This window comes from Pleurodeles waltl, chromosome 11 (assembly GCF_031143425.1).
Source record: "Pleurodeles waltl isolate 20211129_DDA chromosome 11, aPleWal1.hap1.20221129, whole genome shotgun sequence".
Taxonomy (NCBI): Eukaryota; Metazoa; Chordata; class Amphibia; order Caudata; family Salamandridae; genus Pleurodeles; species Pleurodeles waltl.
The window spans coordinates 989,132,223-989,155,234 of NC_090450.1; the positions used below are offsets into that span (position 1 = coordinate 989,132,223).

At 45.8% G+C, this 23,012-nt stretch overlaps 1 protein-coding gene across 1 annotated transcript in view; it reads right to left on the reverse strand.

Annotated features, from left to right (window-relative positions):
* Positions 1 to 21,860: 21,860 nt before the first annotated feature.
* Positions 21,861 to 23,012, reverse strand: part of CDC45 (cell division cycle 45) — a 548,847-nt gene continuing 547,695 nt past the window's right edge. The window contains exon 19 of the mRNA XM_069215317.1: positions 21,861 to 22,031. The gene's annotated coding sequence lies outside the window, so the exon portion shown is untranslated. The remainder of the gene's footprint in view (positions 22,032 to 23,012) is intronic.

Here is a 23,012-nt window from a genome sequence, read left to right on the forward strand (position 1 = left end):
CCGGTTTTAAATCAATGTATGTTAAATCATTGTGGGAAGCTGGACTGGTGTGTGGTGGGTACCTAAGGTAGAAAATAAGTTACTTACCTGTAACTATAGATCTCCAGTATTGGTATTCACATGCTTGAATCATTCCCCGTCGTCAAGACGGAAGTCCCCGGTACCTTAGAAAAGACAATGTCCCAAAAGACATAACAGCAATAAAATTAAAACTCTACACTTTAGCAATCTAGCCAAGTCCTTAAGTAAAAAGGACCAAACTTGAGCTTCAGCCAATCAGAGTGCCCCACCCTCTAGAACCCTCCTGAGAGAAGCTCCAGTACCTCAGATTTTCTAAGAACTAATGCGCATGTTAACGGTTGAACAAGAGATACTGAATTGAAGGTGAGCTTCCCCCGGGAGGCGGATGGGTCACACGTGAATCTATGAAAGATTCCAATACTGGAGAACTATAGTTATAGGTAAGTAACTTATTTTCTTACTCCTGTATTGGAACTTTCATAGATTCACATGCTTGAATCAGACTATAAAGCAGTATTCAGAGCACATTGCATTGACTCTTCATCATTGAAATTAATGAGATCACTGAGCTATCCTTAACATGAAAAACATTCCATTCCATATATCTAATATCATTTATCTGTACAAATACTGATATACTATTAAAGACATATGCAAATGAAACATATAAAGCTTAAACCATGCAAAGTGCGAAATATAAAAGACAGATGGAGGGAGGCAAAGTGAGCTCACCATTACTGGAACAGATGTCGCAGGACTGCTTGACCAACCACATCTCCCTTAGGGATGGCATCCAGACAATAGTGCTTCGTAAACGTGTGAGTAGTCTTCCAGGTGGCTGCTCTGCAAATGCCCAGCAGGGGTGCACCTGCAATCAGTGCCATGGACGCTGAGATAGATCCCGTAGAGTGTACCCTTACTGAGGAATGTAAAGGCTTTCCAGCTGCTTGGTGGCAAAAGTTTATCGCAGCTACTATCTACCTGACTATACTCTGCTTGGAAAGGGCCTGTCCCTTCCTAGGGGCAATATAAGCAACTAATAATTAGTAGTCTTCCTAAAATGCTTGGTTCTTTCCAAGTAAAATTTGAGATTTCTTTTGAAGTCCAACAAGTGCAGAGCTCTCTCCGCCGGAGATGTTAAGTTCAGAAAGAAAGATTTCAAAACAAACAGCTGGTTAATATGAAAGTCTGATGGCACCTTTGGAACAAACTCGGGGTTCGTACAAAGTATCACTCTATCCCGTTTAAATTGAAGGAAAGGCTCTTGAATGGTCAATGCTTGGATCTCACTGACCAGTCTAGAAGAAGTAAGGGCTAGCAACAGAGCTACTTTCCACAATAAATGCTTTAAATCCACTCTGTGTTATCAGTTCAAATGGGTGTTTCAGAAGCTGAGAGAGAACAGTGTTGAGTTGCCAAGACAGTGGAGGAGCCTTACTGGCAGAAAAACTCAGAGTCCTTTGAGAAATTGTTTGCTCAATCTAAGACTAGAGAGATGGTGACGTCAGTGAACATTTGAAGCGATATATAGCTGCCAAGTGCACCCTGATGGATGCAAGCGCCAAGCCTGTAGACGCCAGATGGAGGAGATATGGCAATATTTGCTCCGGCAGTGATAGCAGTGGATCAATCTACTCCTTCTGACACCACAAACAAAATCTCTTCCATTTTAAAGAGTACGATTTGTGGTGCTATCTGCTCTGGCTTTTGCCAGAATATCCCGACAATCAGGGTGAATGTTTAAATGGGCGAACTCATTGTGTTCAGGAGCCAGGCCGATAATTTAAGTGATCTGGGTTCCGGATGTAAATTCTGGCCTTCGTTCCTTGTTAAGAGTTGTGGTGAAACTTTCAGCGGAATGTGATCAGTCTCCGAGAACAGGAGGAGTTCTGAGAACCATTGATGGGGGGCCAAAATGGAGCTATCTGGATGAGTCTGCAAGTACCCTTGAGATCAGAGGAATGGGTGTAAAAGCGTAGGCAAATATTCCACACCATGCCATCGAAAACGCATTCCCCCGAGAGCCCAGATGGTGAACCCAGCTTGCATAATTGCAGCATTTGGTGTTCTGCAGAGTTGCAAAAAGATCCAGTTTGGGTTTTCCCCCACCTCCTGAAGACCTGGTTGAGTGCTTCCTGGTTCAGCTCCCATTCGTGACAGGAGGACATAAGTCTTGCTTGCCTCTCCATTGAAGGCAAAGCTCTGTTCTGTCCTTGATGGTGTTGATTTTTGCCCCTAAAAAGGTTGTCACCCTTTTTGGCAAAATGTTCGACTTGTTCTGATTCAGAGTGAGGCCTAGCTCGTCGAATAATGCTATGCAAGCTGTTGTTAAGTCGTGAGCTGCCTGAGACGACCGCGCTTTTATGAGCCAATGAACTCTAAAGTATGGCCAAAACGAACAATCTTTAAAACCCACCGATCTTATGTTATTTGTTTCCACTTCTGATAGAAGTGTGATATCCTTCCTCCTATCTTCTGTCTTTGTGATAAGGTTGTAGCCGGAGCCTGGAACATGTCATTGTCGTCTGACTGCCTTTTTGCTCTGACGTGGTCTACCCCTAGGAAAGGTTCTGGAATATAACGCCTGAGGTGGTTGCCTTTGGGAGTACTGAGGTCGAAACTACTGTGTAGCATAGGAGAGGTACCCAAAGCTCTGGTAACCCCCTCAATATGTCAAGACTCCTCGACCTCTGGAGGTACGAAAAGGCATCCTCTTAAACTGAAGTGTTCCTAGGGACCTTGCAGTGTCTGATTTGATGGCCTGCAGGGCCTCATCAACATGCTTGCCGAGAAGAACCTCTCCATCGAAAAGGGAGATCCAATACCTTATTCTGAACCTCTGGACGAAAAGAAGTTGCACTAAGCCAGCCTTGACGCCGCAGCACTGCCCCACCAGCTAGCTGCCGAAAAGCTGTGGTTGCTATCTCCCTGGGGCAGTCTATCACCTCAGCCGAGGTGCGCTCTCCCTCCAAGAGGATTTTCTTCACCTTCACTTTAGAGTCTTCTGAAAGGTGGTCTAGATACAGGGCAATATCAGCCCACTGCTGTCTGACATACCTCCCCAGGATTGCCAATTAATTTGCTGCTCTTACTATCAGACCGGACATGGAAGAGAAACACTTCCAGATGTTGTGCAGTCTTCTCCCTTGTTTGTCTGGAGGAGTTGAAATTGGCGTTGATGGATTTATGGAACACCTCTGCGCTGCCTGGGTTAAAACAGAGTCCGGCTTCGGGTGACTAACTAGACACGCTGGGGCATCCTCGGGGGGCCTTATATTTTTTGTTCAATCTAGGCAAGACTGCTGTCACGGTAGCTGGATTTCTCATGACTGAGACCCTCCCAGATGTAGCCTATCATCTGTATGGAGCGGACACTCCTCTGATAAGGCTCCTTGAAGTCATATAAAAACAATCCATCTGCTTAGATGGCATGGGTATCGCAAATCTCTTTGCTGCTCTCTCAAGCAGGTTATGGAAACCCCCAATATCACCTGGAGGAGAATCGCCGGAGTAGGCGATGGAGATGAGGGCGTCGGCAATATATAGTTGTCCCAATCAGAGTTCGCATCCTGCAATTCTCCTCCTCTCTCTCCATCCGAAGACTCAGTAACCTGCATGAAAGACCTTTGCGGGGTACTTTTGGCCGATTTAGGAGATAACCTAGGTTGTGGCACTGGAGTGGCAGGCAGAGGGAGGAGGCGCCGTTTGATTGCCCGATTGTGGCGCCGATCAAAACCTCCTTTTGTAATCTGATAAACTGTAAATCAGAAATCAGGGAACTCAGGACACAGCCCATGTCTTCAGGTACATATGGCTGCAGTCGTTGAGGAGAATAATAGTGTTGGTAATATTCCTCTTCATCCTCTTGACACTTAACATGGAGTTGTGAAGGGCTATGGGCTTCCCGAAACGGCCCATCTTCATCAGAATCTTCCTCTAAAAGATGCGTTGGGGTTAATGGTGTAATCTTACTTGGGGATGTAGCGATACCTCCTCTTCTAGAAACAGACTGCGTTTTTCTCCTCGTCGACGAGGTTGTGTCCGATAACCCTACTGCTCCCATTGACGGTGTCATGGAATCCTGGTCATTGATGGTGCCATCAACAGAGCTGTCGTCAGAATCGTCGACGAGGACTTCACCTTCAACAGCCTAGATTTGGTCACCGTCATCGTGGATGTCGTCGACGAGGAAGAAATCACCGACGAGCTAATGGTTACCGTTGCCGCTGTCTATGCAGCCGATGTGTACGTTCTCGTCGACGCCGATGACTTAGTCAACAGTGGAATCGACATCGTTGTCAGAAGCTGAAGAAGGCTTTATAAACACCTTCAGAACCTTTGGAGGAGGCGTAGAAGGCTCTGAGGAAGGTTTAGGTAGCTCCTTAGATGTTGAAGGCCGATGTTTGGACTTCGAGGAGGGTCTTTTCTCCTGAAGTGAAGATGAGAGACTGCAGCCTTCACCTGACCCCTGTGAGTTTTTTTTTTTTTTTTTTTTTTAAGTCTTTGAGGGTTGTTTTGAACCCTTTTCAGAATGAGGTGATCTTTGCCTCTTTTGTGACTTCTTAGAAGACCATAAAGACTCCTCACTGTCAGAGTCTGAGACGGGATTTTTTTTTCTTGATTTAAGTTTCTGGAGCCGTATCAACAATCTCCCCTCTCTATCCTTTAAAATCTTTGAGGAAAAGGTACAACATACCTTACAATAAGCAGCAGAATGTTCAGGACAGAGGCAATATATACAATCTGCATGAGGGTCTTATAAATGGAGCCTTTTCTTCATACAAGTGCTGTGGGCTCTAAAGAGACTTTCTCTCTGTCAGACATTATGCTGGTATACCAGGCTCCAGAAAGTATGAGTGTAAGTCAGAAGCACTCAATAAGCAAATAGAAATTCAGATATAGTGACTAAATCTACTTCCACAAGAACAAACTGAGCAGAGCCCAAAAGGCGACTCCCTAGCACGATGTGTGGTAGAAAATCTGAGGTACTGGGGCTTCTCTCAGGAGGGTTTCTAGAGGGTGGGGCACTCTGATTGGCTAAAGCTCAAGTTTGGTCCTTTTTACATAAGGACTTGGATAGGTTGCTAAAGTGTAGAGTTTTAATGTTATTGCTGTTATGTCTTTTGAGACATCGTCTTTTCTAAAGTACCGGGGACTCCCATCTGGACGACAGGGAATGATTTAAGCATATGAATCTATGAAAGTTCCAATACTGGAGTAACTTACACCTTATACCAGGTCTCCCCTCTCAGTGAAGTGTAGGCATTGTCTAGGAAGCCCGGGCTCTCTTAGAGGTAGCTGTGGATGAGCAGCCAAGGCTTATCTAGGAGACATGCAAAACCACTGTAGTCACGCAGCACTTGCACACATGAAATAAAACACCTAGTTGTACAAAAATAAAAGGTACTTTATTATTGGAGCACAATACCACAAACTACAAGAAGGGCAACCCTCCAATAGGAGGTAATACACTAAATATATACACTAGTGATCAGAAATGGGCAACCCTCCAAGAGGAGTTAAGTAATACACTAAATATATACACTAGTAATCAGAAATAGGCATAGATAAGGTTAGACAGTGCAAATAGCAATAACCAATAGTGACCCTAGGGGAGAGCCCAAACTATACACTAAATAAAATGGAACATGAACACAGGACTCCCAACTACATAAGTGGAATGTGAGGAGGGGCGCTGGGAGTACTGAAAAAACACACAGGTAAGTAACAGTAACCCTCACCGACCATGGAAGCAGGAGTAAATAACTGGAATTTCCCCAAACCACCCAAAAGGAGGAAAGGAAGAAAAAGAAGACACCAAGACAAGACTGCAAGAAACCAGTGGTGGATTACTGAAAAAGACCTGTGGAGAGAGGGAACCAATTCCAACAGTCACAGTGGAGTCCATGAAGAGTAGGAGCCACTACCCACCCAGCTGTACTTGCAGGAGTTGGTTGACAGTGAGGAAGAACAGGTCAGCACTGCAGTCCTGGAGCCACAGAAGAGTCCCTGATGGATGCAGAAGATGTCCCACGCTGGAGTGAAGATTGCAGACGGGTGTCGATGCAGGGATTCCACCAACAAGTCTTGGCAAACACAAATTCGCAGTTAGTGGAAAGTGGTGCTGCCGGGGACTAGCAAGGCCCAGGAGGACTCAACCCAGAAGGGGGTCACAGGGGACCCTCAGCGTCGCAGAGGCAGCACCCACTGGAGTCCCACAGAACGGGGACACAGAAGTTTAAGAAGCCCATGCAGCACTACAGAAAGGGGTCCCACGCCGCAGGAGAACAAAGCAGAGGGCTGAGCGTCGCAGGGAGTGCTGGGGACAGGAGCTACACATCGCCTGAAGATCCCTTGGAGGAGATGCAAACAAGCCTTGGCAGCTGCAAGACTCGCGGTGCACGGGGGTACTGTCCTGCGTGGGACAGCAAAGGCTTACCTCTACCAAAGTTGGACAGCTGGCACAGAGGACCAAGACTACTCCGGATCACCACCCGTGATGCAGGATCCATGCAGCTCAGGATGAGCGGAAATCCACGCAATCGGTTGTCATTGCAGTAAGTGCCCTCGGATGCAGGGGAGTGACTCCTTCACTCTAAGGGAGATTACTTCTTCTTGTGCAGGTTGAAGAGTTGTGTCTTCTGAGGCTGCACGGCAGAGGAAATGTTGCAAAGCTGGCAGGGGCCGTGAAAACAACGTTGCAGAAGAGTCTTCTTCATGGATTGCAGCATTGTTGGTTCCTGGAGGGTCCAGATGCGGTTCAGTGGCCAGAAGCCAAAGTGGAGGCTGCAGAGGTATCCTGCTGGAGTCTTGAAAGCCAAAACTGAGGACCCACCCAAGAGAGAGAGAGACCCTAAATAGCCCTGAAAGGGGGATTGGTTCCCTAGCCAGGTAAGCACCTATCAGGCAGAGGCTCTTACGTCACCTGCCTGGACTGGCCACTCAGATGCTCACAGAGTTCCCTGCCAACCTTGGAAACAAGATGCCAGAACCCAGGGACCATCCGGAGGAGCTCAAAGCACCACCCCTGGGGTGGTGATGTACAGGTGAGTGGTCACTCCCCTTTCTATTGCCCAAGTTAGCACCAGAGAAGGGACTGGGCGTCCATGAACCAGTGTGGACTGGTGTATGCACAGAGGGCACCAAATGTGCCCTGCAAAGCAAACCAGTGCCTTGGGAAGGCTACCCCTCCCAAGCCAGCCACACCTATTTCCAAAGGGAGAGGGTGTTACCTCCCTCTCCCAAAGGAAATCCTTGGTTCTGCCTTCCTGGGTTTGAGCAGATCAAGCAGCAGGAGGGCAGAAACATATCTGAGGAGTGGCAGCAGCTTGGGCTCCTCGGAAAACCCTGTAAGACTGGTGGTAGCAATGCTGGGGGCGCTCTAAGGAGCCCCCAGAGTGCATGGACTCATACTTCCAACAGTATTGGGGTATAATTCCGACATGTTTGATACCAAACATGCCCAGGTTCGGAGTTACCATTATGTAGCTGACATCAGTAGTGACCTATGTCCAGTACATGCGTAAAATGGTGTCCCCACACTCACAAAGTCCAGGAAAATGGATCTGACGCTAGTGCAGGGGTGCCCTCACACACAGGTAACTGCACCCTATGCTCTGGGCTGAGAGGGCCTAACACAGGGGTGACTTACAGTGAGCTGTAGTGAAAACAGGTGCATGCACCCATTTCACACAGATTGCAACGGCAGGCCGGTAGAACCCTTTGCATGGACTCCCTATGGGTGACAGAATAACTGCTGCAGCCCATAGGGATCCCCTGGGACCGGATGCCCTGGGTGCCTAGGTACCATATACTAGGGTCTTACATGGGTGTACCAGTATGCCAATTGTGGGAAGAAAAAGTTTCAGTTACCAAGTTAGAAGGGACAGCGCATAATCATTGGGGTCCTGGTTAGCAGGAACTCAGTGAACACAGTCAAACACTGACCACAGGCAGAAAATTTAGGTAACCATGCCAAGAATGAGGACACTTTCCTACAATGGTTATCAGCAACTTTTTTTTCTTAAACTGAAATCTGCAGCAGGATTGCTGTCAACATTAAAATGACTGCAGTCATGATCAACAACGTAGTAAACATTGATGACTTTTCTATCAATGGTGCTAAGGATTTTTCTTCTTCTTTTTTTAATGCAACTGAACTCTTGTCTGAAAGTGTTGTAGGCTACCACCCTTACTTTCTGCATCAAACCCCTCTTTTTTATGGGAGCATTCATTGGAAGGACATAGCTCTCTAGAAGATCTGTAGTGGGTCTTTTTTAAACCTTTTTGGGAGAGTACTGTTTTGAAGAACAAGTTACTTACCTTCTGTAGGGCATTATCTGGTAGAGACTACCTAACTGCAGATTCCTTACCTTTAGAACTTCCAGGCGCCAGCTTGAAATCCTGAACTTCTGCATAGCAATACCCTTGTGCGCGCCGTTGGGTGGTGTTGCTCAGATGCACGTGGTGGCGGCGGAGGCATTGTAGCCGTCTGTGACATCACGGTCGCCTATAGAAACACCACCCAGGGTGAATAAGTCAGTTCTTTTTCCACAAACCTCCACGCCAGAAGCGCAGAGCCATGGAAAGAACTCAGTTTGTGCCCAAAAATTAGGGCCCTGAAAGGGACAATCCCTGACCCTAGCAGATGTGTCCGCAGAGCAGGGAGGCATGGGTGGGTGTAAGGCAGTGGTTCCCAATCTGTGCGCCACAGCTCCCCAGTGCACCGTCAAAACTAGCCAGGGGCACCACACAGTTTGGGAAGGATAAGTTACTTACCAGTAAATCCTAGTTCTCTTCCAGGGGTATCCTCATCAAAGTCAAACACTGAATATTCCCACCCTCGTGCGGGGACCCCAGATCATGTACAGACATGTATATGAATTAAATGTCTAAGAAACCAACATTTTAGTAGAGAATTTCAACTCAAATATAATATATACATGTGTAAACAGCAATGCAGTCTATGTTGAGAAAAGGCTAAAAATGCTTTCTTTTTGGATATTTCTTTTTTTAAAACCATAATTCAAAAACTTCAATTAAAGGTAAAGAAACTTTCTGTAGTCGAAGTAGAAGGCATAGAAAGTATAAGCGATCCATTTTAAAAGAGAAAAACTACATTGAAAATAAAGGAGCATTATTAGCCAATAGGCTGCATGCAGGTTAATACAGCAGAACCAACAAATTGGCACTGTGCCTTCAAGACCCCGAGCACCTCCAGTATCCCACCATGCCTCAGGGGTGAGAGTGAGGTGACAGTTGGTTCACAGTTAGGTCAGTACTTTTTTCCGGTGATAATGAGCAATAGAGTAGACACATGGGTATCCCTGCACCTCAAAAATCGTGTCCAGGGAGGAGGGTGGGTTGTTTATGACTTTGATGAGGATACCCTGGGAAGAGAACTAGGATTTACAGGTAAGTAACTTATCCTTCTCTTCCAGGGGATCCTCATCAATAGTCAAATACTGAACAGATTAGCAAGCCCATTCCCAACCTCTGCGGACGGAATGATAGAAGTACAGGAAAAACCCATATGGTATGCAAATACATTTCTTAGAGAAGCTTGACCCACTTGAGTGTCTGCTTTGGCATCTGAATCTATACAGTAGTGCCTGGTAAAAGTAAGTACAGATCTCCATGTGGCAGCTTTGCAAATCTCAGAGATGGGTACATTCTTAAGAAGGGCTGAAGTCACCACCTTCCCTCTCGTGAGCCTTAGGCCTAGCTGATAATTGTTAGCCAATTGATAAGTAGTCAAAATACATGAAACTATCCTTCTGGAAGTAGTTTGTTTTGAAGCAGCTTCCCCGGTCCTCATATATCCATAGTTAACAAACAGACTATCAGATTGTCTAATTGACCTAGACTTATCAAGGTAAAATTTGAGCACCCTCTTAAGGTCCAGGGAGTGCAAGGCTTGCTCCGCCGGAGTAACAGGATGAGGGAAAAATGTAGGAAGATAGATCGTCTGATTAATGTGGAAGTCCGACACCACCTTAGGCAAGAATGATGGATGTGTTCTCAGAACCACTCTGGTTTCATTTAAAGCCATGATGGCTTCCCTTGAACATAGAGCCTGAATTTGGCTGACCCTTCTAGCCAAGGTAATGGCTACCAGAAAAACGGTCTTCCACATAAGGTGTTGCAAAGAAGCTTTGTGGATGGGTTCGAACGGGGAGGCCATGAGTCTAGATAAGACCACATTCAATTCCCATGGTGGTGAGGGTTTTCAAATTGGTGGAAAGACTTCAAGCCCTCTAAGAAATCCTTAACTACTGGCAAAGCAAAGAAGGATTTCTGAGATGGCGATTTACGATAAGCTGTAATGGCAGATAAATGTAACCTTAATAGAGGAGAACTGCAGTCCTGACCTTGCAAGATGTAACAGGTAAGGTAAGATAACCTCCTCCTGGGCCTAGATAGGATTGTGATTGTGCTGCTGGCACCACGTGTAGAACCTCTTCCACTTGAACGCATAGGAGCATCGCGTAGAAGGTCTTTTAGACTCCTTTAAAATGTTCATACATTCCTGCGAGAGCCCTAGATGTCCATATTGCAGGAAATCAGGAGCCATGCTGTCAAGCTCAGCGGGGGAAGGTCGGGATGTAGAATTCCCCCCCCTAATCTGTAGAGGAGATCCGGTCTGCACGGCAGCCTCCTGTGCGGTTGCTCTGACAACTGGAGGAGATCCGAGTATCAGTATTGTCGCGGCCATTGTGGGGCTATGAGTATCATCCTGGCTTTGGATCTGTAAAACTTGTTGATTACAGCCAGTATCAGAGAAATCGGTGGAAAAGCGTAGAGAAATATCCCTGACCAGTCTATCAACAGGGCATTCCCTTGCGTCCCCAGACTGTAGAACCTGGATGCGAAGTCTGGGCATTTTTTGTTGATGTTGTCTGCAAGTAGATCTAATTGAGGCTGGGTGCTTCACGAGGTTGTAGCGGACATCTTCCAGCAGTGGGGTCAGCCCATGATTGGGTGCTTCACGAGGAGGTCGTAGCAGACATCTTCCAGCAGTGGGGTCAATCATGGGAGTCTACGAGACTTCAGCTTAGGAAATCTGCTTTTGAGTTTTGCTGTCCCGGGAGGTGGACCGCTGTGCGGGACATTCCCCTTGCTATTAACCAGTGCCAGATGGTTTGAGATTCCTGAGACAGGGAACAGGATCTTGTGCCCCCTTGCTTGTTTAGATAATACCTCAAAGTTGTATTGTCCGTCTGTACCAGAAGTGATTTTCCCTTGATTGATGGGGCAAACGATTTGAGAGCAAGGTGAACTGCTCTCAGTTCCGGAAGGTTGATGTGGGAACTCTGTTCCTTGCTGGACCATAAGCCCTGAGCTTGGAGGGGGCCCAGGTGAGCTCCCCAGCCCTGTAGGGATGCATCCGTTACCAGGGTGTCGGAAGGTGTGGACTGGTGAAAAGGAGCTCCCACCAACAGGTGATGTCTGCGCATCCACCATTATAATGATACTAGAGCCCCGGTTGACAGATCTGTTCTGTCCTCCCATTGGACTGTGTATGGATTCCATTGATCCTCTAGAGCCTCTTGAAGAGGCCTCATATGCAGCCTGGCGTTCGGGGCAATGAAAATGCAGGAGGCCATGGAGCCCAACAGAGATGCTACCTGACAGACCGTAGGTCTGGGAGTGTGAGAAGAGTGAGACACTCCTTCGTTATTGATGATAGTCGTTCCTCCGAAGGATACACTCTTTCTAGTTTGGTGTCTAGTATTGCCCCCAGATAATGGAGGGTCTGAGCTTGAATGAGAGTGGACTTCTGGAATATGACCTGCAAACCCAGAGAGTTGAAAATGTTCAGAACTAAGTTGAGATGGTTTACAGCCTGCTCTGCGGTGGTAGCATTGCACAACCAGTCGTCTAGGTATGGATAAAGATATTCTGTTTTCTCAAGTGCGCTGCTATAGTTGCCACACATTTGGAGAATGTCCGATGGGTTGACTTTAGGCCGAAGGGCAGCACTTTGAACTGGTAGTGTTGTGATGCCACTACGAACCGATGGAATTTCCGATGTTTGGGTACGACTGGAATGTGAAAGTACGTATCCTGTAGATCTATGGAGCACATCCAGTGTCCTCGATGTAGCTGAGGGAAAATCTGATGAAGGGCCAGCATTCTGAATTTTTCTTTTTGGATGTATTTGTTCAGATGTCTCAGATCTAAAATGGGTCTGAAGACCCCTTCTTGGCCTTTTCTTCACCAGAAAATATTGGGAATACAATCCTTTTCCTCATTGAACGAATGGAACCTTTTCTATCGCTCTTTTCTGCAACAGCATGCAGACTTCTTTTCCCAGTATCAAGTAATGAGAAGGAGCTGACCTCGTTGGCAGCAGAGACGGTGGAGGAGATTTGAACCGAAGAGTAACCATTCTCTACAAAGTTTAGCACCCATTAGTCTTTTGTAACGGTGTGCCACTCGTGAGCATAATTCATAATACTTCCCACCCACTGGAGTGGTGGACAGGGTTAGGGGAAGCAAATCCTCATTGTTTTCCTGCTGCCTTGGGGGTAGACTGATGTGGTCCTCTTGGAGCGTGGTCTCTCGCAGTTTTGCATGGTTGAAAGAAGGGCCTCCCTTATTTTGTTGAGGTCTCTGGGACCAGTGAGGGGCTTGAACCCTCTGCTGAAAAGGGCTCGGCATAAGGCCTGTACCACCTATATTCTCTTCGCCTATCCAGGCCCACCGCCTTCATAGTGTACCTCAGATTTCATCCTCGCCATCTCGTCAGTGTGAGAGCCAAATAAGGAGGTTCCATTAAACGGAAGGTTCAAGATGCGATGCTGAGCCTCCTGCCTCAACCCTGTGAGGCACAGCCATAAGGACCTCCTTGCACAAATGCCATGTGCATAGCCATGAGCACCCAAATCTGCTCCGGCTGCAGCAGCACTAATCACCTGGTTGGATACCAAACTCCCCTCTTGTAGGTTCTCCTGAAAATCTTGACTATCCTCCCTAGGCAACTTGTCAACAAATCTGTTTAAAGAGTCCCACAAGGAACGGTCGTACCTGCCCAGTAGCACAGAGGCACTGGGGACCTTCATGCATGCTGCTGAAGTGCCACACATTTTCCTGCCCAAAGAGTCTAAATGTTTACTCTCCTTGTCCGGAGAAGGTTTGTTTCTAAGGAACAAAGGATCTTGGTCTGGGGCTTTATACTTCTTTAGTATCCGAGCCAGAGCTGAACGAAGGCTAGCTGGAGTAAGAAATGTGTCCATAGCCGGTTGTAAAAGACCAGGAACCAGAGGCAGTAATTGTCTGGAGGAGGTACGTTGATGTAGGGTTTCAAAGACCACGGACAATGACGTAGTTGGCTCCGGAATTTCTATGTTTAGTTTTAGGGACCCTCTGACCAAAACCTCATTGAAGGTAGTAATATCATCAATTGGGAAAACTCTTGCTGGAGGGGAGTTAGTCAAAGTAGGTGAAAAGTCTCTTATGGGGGGACTCAGATGCCGTAGACCATGAAGGAGATCTTTACAGTCTTTGCCTTGATCTAGAGGACCTAGATCTAGATCTTCTCCTGGATCGTGACCTACTTCTTGTGGATGCCCTTGACTGACTGCGTTGAAGGATAGGAGCGGGCTGGCCAGCAGCAGGTTTTATATGTTCAGATAGAGCTGTTGGCGAGGGCTTACGAGGCAAACCAGCCAATGGTGAGTACAGTCTCAATTACTGAGAATCTGGAGAAGCCAGTGTTTTATTCAGGCTTTCTAACCACCTTGGAGACATGTTTATAGGCGATATGTGCTGATGAAGCTCTAGATGCCCCTGAAGACTCTGAACCGTGACTACTGGGTCTTGGTGAAGAAAACCCGTCTCAGGATTTGTAGGTGACCTTTGATGAGGGCTGGTATGCAGAGAAACACTGTGCGAGATAGATGGTGCAGGAGAAGGTTGTCTCTACGTTGATCGCTGTTGCATTGCCATCGACAGGGATACCTGGGTTTCGGCCGTCGAGCGAGACCTTCCTGTCTTCTCAGGTTTCGACGTCAAATGCTTCGACGCCGAGCGGTAACCCGCAGCAGGAATGTGCAACGACGTTGAATGCCTTGATGTCGAGCGGTGCGCAGACTGAGACGAGTGCTTCGACATCGCACGATGGGGGGACCCTGACCTAGTTCTTGAGGTCCGCTTCGACGGTGGATGCCTCGATGTCGGCTGATGACAAGTCTTCGACGGCATGTGAGTGCTGATGTACTTGCTCGACTTCGATCGGTGTGCGACTGTCGACAGAGAACAACCCCGATAAAGTAGGTAAAAGCCTTGACGTCTTTTCTTTCAACGCCGCTTGAGTTGCCGTCGACGGCGGTGTGCTCTTGGAGACCCGGTGAGGGAAGGGACGACGTCGACGGTGTGCAGACAGGGACCTGTCCGACCTGCTCATATCGATCTGGCTCGCCGTTGTGTAAATTAATTGGAAACTTTCTCTTTCATGCAGACCATGAAGTCAAATCCTCTGTCTTTTGGACAGATTTTTGCAATGTCTGCAGGTGTCAGGAGAGTGACTGAGGCAAACAGACTATGCACACAGTGTGGGTCTGACTGGGCCTTCTTCCCACAGGAAAGACATTTCACAAACAAAGAAGGCATTTTTGTGAGAAAAAAAACTTGTCTCACTCAGGAAAAATGTAAAATTGTAGGTAATTTTTATTGGGCAAATGACCAGAAAAATGAGAGCTCAACGCTCCAGGATCCTCACAGAAGACAGAAAAAAAACCTGACCTAACTGTGAACCAACTGTCACCTCACTCTCAGGCATGGTGGGGTACTGGAGGTGCTCAAGGTCTTAAAGGCACGGTGCCAATTTTTTGGTTCTGCTGTATTAACCTGCATGCAGCCTATTGGCTAATGGTGCTTCTTTATTTTCAATGTTTCTCTTTTAAAATGGATTGCTCATACTTTCTATGCCTTCTACTTTGACTACAGAAAGTTTCTTTAACTTTAATTGAAGTTTTTGAATTATGGTTTAAAAAAAAAAATATATCAAAAAAGAAAGCATTTTTAGCCTGTTTCTCAACATAGACTGCATTGCTGATTACACATGTATATATTATATTTGAGTTGAAATTCTCTACTAAAATGTTTTTGTTAGACATTTCATTCATATGCATGTGTTTGTAGATGCTCCAGGGTCCCCGCACGAGGGCGGGAATATTCAGTGTTTATGACTATTGATGAGGATCCCCTGGAAGAGAACCACTGGACTTTATTTTGCATGCCTCTTTTGTGACTGTCTTAGCATATGCTCCCACTAACAGGGAATTACATTGATGTGCTGCCTGCAGTCTCCATTGAGGAGACTAAATGTTGCTGTAGTTGGTCTGCCATTTGTGTGTTTTGGTTGGGGAAACTCTGGCCACTACTGCACTTGCTGACAATTGCATTAGAAGTGATCACTGGATAATGCATACAGTGAAAATTAGTGTTAAACAGCTGCAACACGTGTATTTTCAAAGGTATGAAATGATCTGTATCATAAGTTTAACAAAGTAAGCCTCATCCTCCTTGATTAATTAGAACCGGCATTTTGGAAAAACATTTATGTCACTTTGTTCAACCTGCTACAGTTTTTTCACAAGACGGCAAAGTAAGCAATAATGAGTTTGCCATGCTTTTGGTGTAGTGTGGTTTGAAATTGAAGCGTGCTCTAAGTTATATCATCATTGCCTTAAACTTAATGTCAAAGGAAACGCCAGTTATGTCCCCTTTTGTCAATAACAGCCATTTGTTCAGAAGATTAATATCATCTGCATTTATTGTAAACATGGTGTTTGCGTAGTCCACAATGGCTAGTCATTTTAGTTCCAGAACACTTTTAAGTGTTTTAGTCTTATATTTTACTGTTTTAGGTATATACTAATAAGGGAAAAAATAACACTGATATTTGTAACAGCTGGGACATTAAAATAATTGTGCCAGTAAAACAAACGTCTAGGTGACACATTAGCAGCGTACCATGAGCAAGCTAAATTAAAAAAAAAAAATCACTTCTAGCAAAATAGATTCCAGTCCATAAATGAGGTGTGATTTACTGACATTTCGAAAGTTCCTTTAATATGTTTCTATGTTTAAAAGTGCATAATATTTCTGTAAGTGTGCATTAAACAGAATTTATACTGCTCTGGTGCAGAGAGCAAATGGGGTCAGAGTAAAACAATGGTTGATGGTGTTTCATTTTATAGCTTGTGTTGTGGCCAGCAGATCTAGCCCTGTAACATTATAGACATTAAACAATAGTGCAAAGCATGTTTTTTATTTTGCTCATGTGACCTCACTGGTGCAAGCAAGCCCATAAATGAGCTTCAGGCAGAAAAGTCATAATTTTGAAAGCCAAAAATTATGTTATAACTGTAATGAAACCTGCCCTGTTTTACTAGGGCTACAGTCAGCCAAACTTGTTCCCCCTACTAAACTGCCCTATGCATGATGAATTAAACGGTTATATATTTTTTCTGTTACAGTTATATCTATAATAATAATTACAATAACCTCATCAGCTTCATCCCAATTATTTTCAGGGAGAAACATGGAAGTACTCCCTAGGCCAGCCTTACATCCCCCCCCACCAGCCAAAAAAAAGTAACATAATGGGGAGCCGCAGCCAACGGCCCATAGGTCAGGGGAGCCGCAGCCAATGGCCCATAGGTCAGGGGAGAAGCAAGCCAACGGCCCATAGGTCAGGGGAGCCATGGGTTGAAAATCTTTGGGAACCACTGGTGTAAGGAATCTGCATCTAGATAGAGTCTCTAACAGATAATGCATTACTGAAGGTAAGTAACTCGTTCATCTGATGGAGACTTCTAGCTGCAAATTTCTTAGTATTAGAATAGATACCCATGCCATAACCTCCTGGCCGTGGGCTGCAGACAAATCTTCTCACACTAAAAAGTCCCGTAGGACCAAATGGGTAAAGTGCCCATCTCTACAGATCTGATTGTCTAGGTAGTAATGTCCCACAAACGTGTGCAAGGACGTCCACGTCGCTGCTTGACAGATGTCCAGGACTGGAACACCCTGTGCTAACAGCCTTGTCCCTGGTGGGATGAGTTCTGAAGCCCTCCAGAGGCTGCTTCTTGGCCAGCGTGAGGCAGATCTTAATGCAGAGAATGACCCAGTGTGAATTAGTTCCCTTTTGCATTGCCTGGCCTTTCTTTGCTCCCATGTATCCCACAAAGAGTTGGTCATCAACCTGCAACTCTTTTGTGCGTTCAAGGTAGAACAACAGCACTCTTTGGGTTCAGCCGGTGGAGTCGCTCCTCTTCTTTATAGGGATGCAGTTGAGCACAGAAGGTGGGCAGGGTGATGTTCTGACCCAGGTGAAAAGTCATCACCACCTTGGGGAGGAAAGAGGCACAAGTTCTAAGTACCACCTTGTCTGGGAACATGGTGAGATAGGGGGTTTAGATGAGAGCCTGCATCTCACTCTCACTGCTGGCAGATGTTATTGCCACTAAGAAGGCTGCCTTGATGGTGAGCAGCCAGAGATGACAGTTGTGTAAGGGCTCAAATGGAGCACACATGAGAAATGTGAGGACCAGATTTAAGTCCCACTGAGGCATAGCAAAGGGCGTAGGAGGATATATGTGTGCAAGCCCTTTGAGAAATCTATGTACAATAGGTGATTTGAATAATAAAGTCTGATCGGGCAGCCGCAGGAACACCTGCTGGACAAGGGATAAGACTAAGAGAAGAATGAAGAATGTCCAAGAGAGAAGCAGAAAGAGGATCAATAGATATTTCTGTACAATACTATACAGAGCGTTTCCAATGGCAGGCGTATACTGGCTTAGTGGAGGGATGCCAGGCTGCCAAAATAACTTTACAGACTTCAGGAGGAAGGCCCCCGCTCAATCGCACCGCATGAAGATGCAGAGTTGACAGGTTCGGGTGGAGATCCTTCCCCTGCTGCTGCGACAGAAGATCTTCCTAAAGGGATAGCCTGATCAGAGGATCGATTCGATGCTCATTTTCAGAAGCTCAGGATACCAGACTCTCCTTCCCCAGGCCGAAGCCACCAGGATTATTTGGGCCCGGTTTTTCTTGATCTTCTTGAGAACTCTGGGCAGAAGTGATACAGGCGGAAAGGCGTACAGGAGGCCTGAGCTCCACTTGCATTGAAAAGCTTCGCCAAGCGAGTGCCGCCTTGGAAAAACCAAAGCACAATACTGCTGACATTGCACTTTCTCTGTGGAGGCAAACCGATCTAATTAAGGCTCTTCCCACTGCTGAAAGAGTCCTTGTGTCACCTCTGGATGGAGGTGCCGCTAAGCATCGATGGCTGAGTTTGTCTGTCCTGGCATTTAGAGAACCTGCCAGGTGTTGAACTATCAGGGTTATGTCCTGCTGTTCCAGCCATGTCCAGGGACGCAAGGCCTCTTGACAAAGGGTCCACGACCCACACTGCCCTGCTTGTTGCAGTACCACATTGCGGTGGTGTGGTCTGTGAACACCTACACTACCTTCTCTTTGACAACAGGAAGAAATGCAGTCAATGCTAGTCAGATCGCCCGGAGCTCCAGTAAGTTGATATGGAGTCTGGATTCCGCCAGAGGCCTCTGATCTCCACCTCTCCCAGATAGCTGCTCCATCCCAGAAGTGATGAATCTGTCACTACTGTGAAATCTGGTTGGGGGAGGACTAGGGGTCTGCCTCGACCCAATCACAGTTCACTAATCACCACTGCAGATCTTTTGTAGTTACCTCTGAGATCTGAACCATGTCCGCGAGGTTTCCCTGATGCTGTGCTCATTGGAACTTCAAGTCCCACTGCAGAACCCTCATATGCAATCTGGCAAGCTTTATTAATAGGATGCAGGAGGCCATGGGCCCAGCAGCCTCGGTCTGTCTCACTAAAATAAAGGACAGCGTCCCAAACATCAGAATCTGACTATCCTGGACTCCCTGCTCGGGAGGATATGCCTAAAACTGCCCTGTGTCCAGAACAGCTCCAATGAAATGGAGCGTCTGAGAGGGAGTCAGGTTTGATTTCGGCACATTTATAGTGAACCCCAGTGCCTTAGTCTGAAGGTGGGTGACAACAACTTGAGGCGAATGAGCCTACAACAGGCAATCGTCGAGGTAGGGTTAGACTGAAACCCCTAGCCTGCACAGATGAGCTGCAACTACCACCAACACCTTGGTGAACACCCAAGGGGCACTGGTATAGCTAAAGGGGAGCACGGTAAACTGAAAGTGCTCGTGGCCCACCTTGACCCTCAGGTAACACCAGTGGGCAGGCAGGATGGGAATATGGAACTATGCATCCTGTAAGTTCAATGCTACCATCCAGTCTCCTTGGTCTAGGGCAGACAAAACCTGAGCCAGAGCTGGTCTGTGGGTGGAATGGTACTCCGCCCCTTCCAAAACCTCGAAAGGGGTGATAGATTGTTGGTGAGAGGTCGCCGACAGGCCCAAGGACTTGTCTGTAGCCTGGGAGTCCTTGAATCGCTCCAGCGCAGAGTCTGCCTTTTCACAAAATAAGACTGAGTTAGCCCTGGCAACGGTTCTGTGGAACAGTGCCTGGAACGTTGATGTTCCAGACTTGCCTCGTCGCCAGAATGGGTGAGGTGAAGTCGAAGTTCACTTTGACTTTTTGGTGCCTTTTCCCAGGGTGTCTGGAGGGCCTCAAGTGGGATGAAGAGGACTTAGGGCTCCTGGAGTGGTCCCGCCCGCTGTCAACTGCCAGGCTGCCATTAGCTGCAGAGACTTCTCCCTCAAAGCTTTCAAAGCCATGGCCCAGCAGACCAAACACGACTCGGTGTTGTCTCAGTCTAGGCGCCAGAGACACACCTTGTGGGGGGGTCCATCACTGACACGGTGCAGTGGCAGGCAACACACTGCTTGAACCTAGTCTTACTCAATGTCATCCTGCACAGACAAAAAAAATGTCTCGACAAAAAGGCCAAAAAAAGACAGAGGGTAGCTCTAATCCGGATCTGCGCTTCAACCGGCTAGGAAGGAAAAGAACTGATGTATGCACACCTGGGTGGTGCCATTATAGGCAACTGTGACAACAAAGACTATCCAAAGTCAGACGCCATGCAGATCCGAACACCGCCACGTGCAAGGGTAATTGCTCTGCAAAAGTTTGAGATTCCAAGCTGATGCCTAGAAATTCTATAGGTAAGGAATCTGCAGCAAGAAGTCTATCAGATGACCTCTCTGTTTCATGAGCCTTCTTGATAGATTCAGAACATTCACTACCTTCCTCTGATGATGGATTTTCCTTTGCTTCAATTTTTTGAAGACACAGCAAAAGCCCCCCTTCCTATTCTTTAGAGTTCTTGAAGAAATGGTATAACAGATTTTATAATCTTACCTATTGAGAAGGGGGAAGGCAGCAGATGCAATCATTCTGTGGATTGTCAGAGTGAAGTCTCTTTTTTGCAAAGGTGTTACAAGGCCTGAAAAGGTATTTTTTTAAACCGCTGACATGTTGCTAAGTCAGATTTCTTCAATAGAGGGCTAGATCATCATTTCGCAGTCCACTCAAAAGCAACGAGATTGAAAGAAATTGAAATTCTTGGTTTTACAGACGTTCAACTGGTCAGAGCACAGGGAGCATCCCATCACACGATGTGCAGTAGTAAAAACTCAAAGGTAAGGTTTCCTCCGAGGGTAGTAGTTACCAGGGTGCTGCAGCCTGACTGGCTGAAGTGTTTTTTTTTTTATGATTTAACTAGGATAGTAAAGTTGATCTTTTCTAGTCTTTGCAGGCTATATTTAACACCACACTGCTTTCAAGTTATACCTTGGGACTCCCACTTTGACCATGGGGATTGATTCAAGCATGAAAATCTATGAAATATCCAATGCTGCAGTAGAGTGAATTACAGTACTATATTAAATCAATGCATTTTAATGTGCTGGGATTTTTATGCAAGGTAATTTGATATAATTGCATGACACTATGAAAGAACTAGCGCTAGGGAATGATGGCGGCTACTGTAGGAGCCACTGGTTTCTCACTGCTACAGAAAAAAGGTTTGAGACCCTGCACACAAGCAAAGATAAGTAGCGTTTATGTATTTGATAAAAACACGAGGAAGAATCAGGATGTGTGCGTCTGTGTGTACATCCATGTTTGCTATTCTGGTAGGTCTGCTTCAAGACCCAAAGGGCACACATTTTCAAGGGAAATGTAATGTAACTAGAGATTTAAATGCCCTCCAAATCTCATGCAGTGAGCAAATAATTAATGCCAAGAAGGCATACTTCCCTTGAACATATTTTTCTAAAGTACCCCATGCATTCACAAAAAAATCTGACAATAAAAACGTTTCAAGGTTCACTTATGACATTCAGGAATTTTAGCCAGAGTTTCACAGACCCAATCAACTCTCAATCAACGTGATCTGTAAGCACAATAAAACATTCTCACAAACCCAATTGCCTCAAGAGGAACATTTTGGCAAAGTAAATCAACGTCATTCTTATTTTCATGTGATACCATGATGGGTACAAGGATCAGTGGCAAAGCATTACAATTGTGGGAAAGACAGAACAGAAAACACTCTGCAAGTCAATGCGGTTATCATTAACTAATGTTGAAAACATTAATGAAATCATCAGGGTATGCACCATTTAACTGGGGAGGGGACTATCATATGGGGTTCGACAGATTTGTGCACTCTGGAACTACTAATGCGATGCTTTAAGCAATGGTTGTTCTACCAGGTGGCTTAGATAAGAGTAACCACTCAAGCAGATGCCATCCAGCTCTATGTCCTGACGCATTCAATCCAACGACATAATAGGCTAAAATGGCGTCACACTGCTACCAAAGTTTGAGGAAAAATAAGAAAGGAATGCACAAAAATAAAACCATTATTTTATTTGAATACTTTTGACTACAATCAAGTTAATAATTTACAATTTACACACAAAATGTAGTAAAACAGGAGGAACAATAAAAACAAACATTTACACTATAGATACAACATAAAGACAAACTTAAGTCAGGCTGACAGACGATCCAGTGTGAGGAACTAGAAGAGAAAGTAAAAGCAGGTTAGTAACTTGTAATCATCGTTCTCCACTGATAATCTTCACTGAATTCATGTACATTTATTAACTCCAACTGTGCACATTCCTGTAACAGTTTTGTAGACGCACAACATCCACTTTATATTTCATTCGGATGGTTTGTACTTATATTCCAGGATCTTTTTGTTTCTGATCTTACAATGAAATATCACCTTCTATTCATTGGGATTTTTGCAGCTCTACAATATTGTTAAATGGGGTTCCCCTTATTGATGTGCTAGATCCTTAAAACAATCTTGCTCCTAGGGAACAGAACCTTGGCAAGGAAAAAACTGCTTGCACACGCAATAGTGACTAGGAAAGTTTAATTCCAAGATAAGTGCTGCAGAGTAGCTTTGTATATGGGCTCACAATCAGGGCATTTAGCTTTAGAAGGGCATCATTGATTTCCCAGGGAATACTGGACTTCGAAGTGGAAGGAATAGTGAATATATTCAACAAACCAGGGTAGTGAAAACAATAATGTAGGTATTACACAAGATGTAGGCATTCAATGCCAACAAATGATCATTTAAAAGAAATGTAAACCAGCCTTTGCTAGAAGTCTTTTAGCAGGTGATGGGGTGGATGAGGATATCATCAGGTTGAATGAGAGTTCCTTTAGTGTAAGATTTAGGAGCTGTGTTGCCAAGTTCAGCAACTATAAGAACAGGTAATTGACTTCGGTAATGCCTTATATGGTAGAGACTATCTAGCCACAGATACCTTAGTTTAGAATTATTTCTGTGAGCAGTACCCCTGTGTGCCGGTAGGTGGCGCCATTCACACCAGAAGTGATGCTCGCTCTGTTTATTTAGGTGCCACCAAGACAGGCTGTCAGTTTCTTTTTGCGACTTTCCATGCCAGGAGTGTGGAGCCATGAAGAACGCTGACCACTGGTGTGGAAAGACTAGGGTATTGAAAGGGTAACAGCCCTGTCCCTA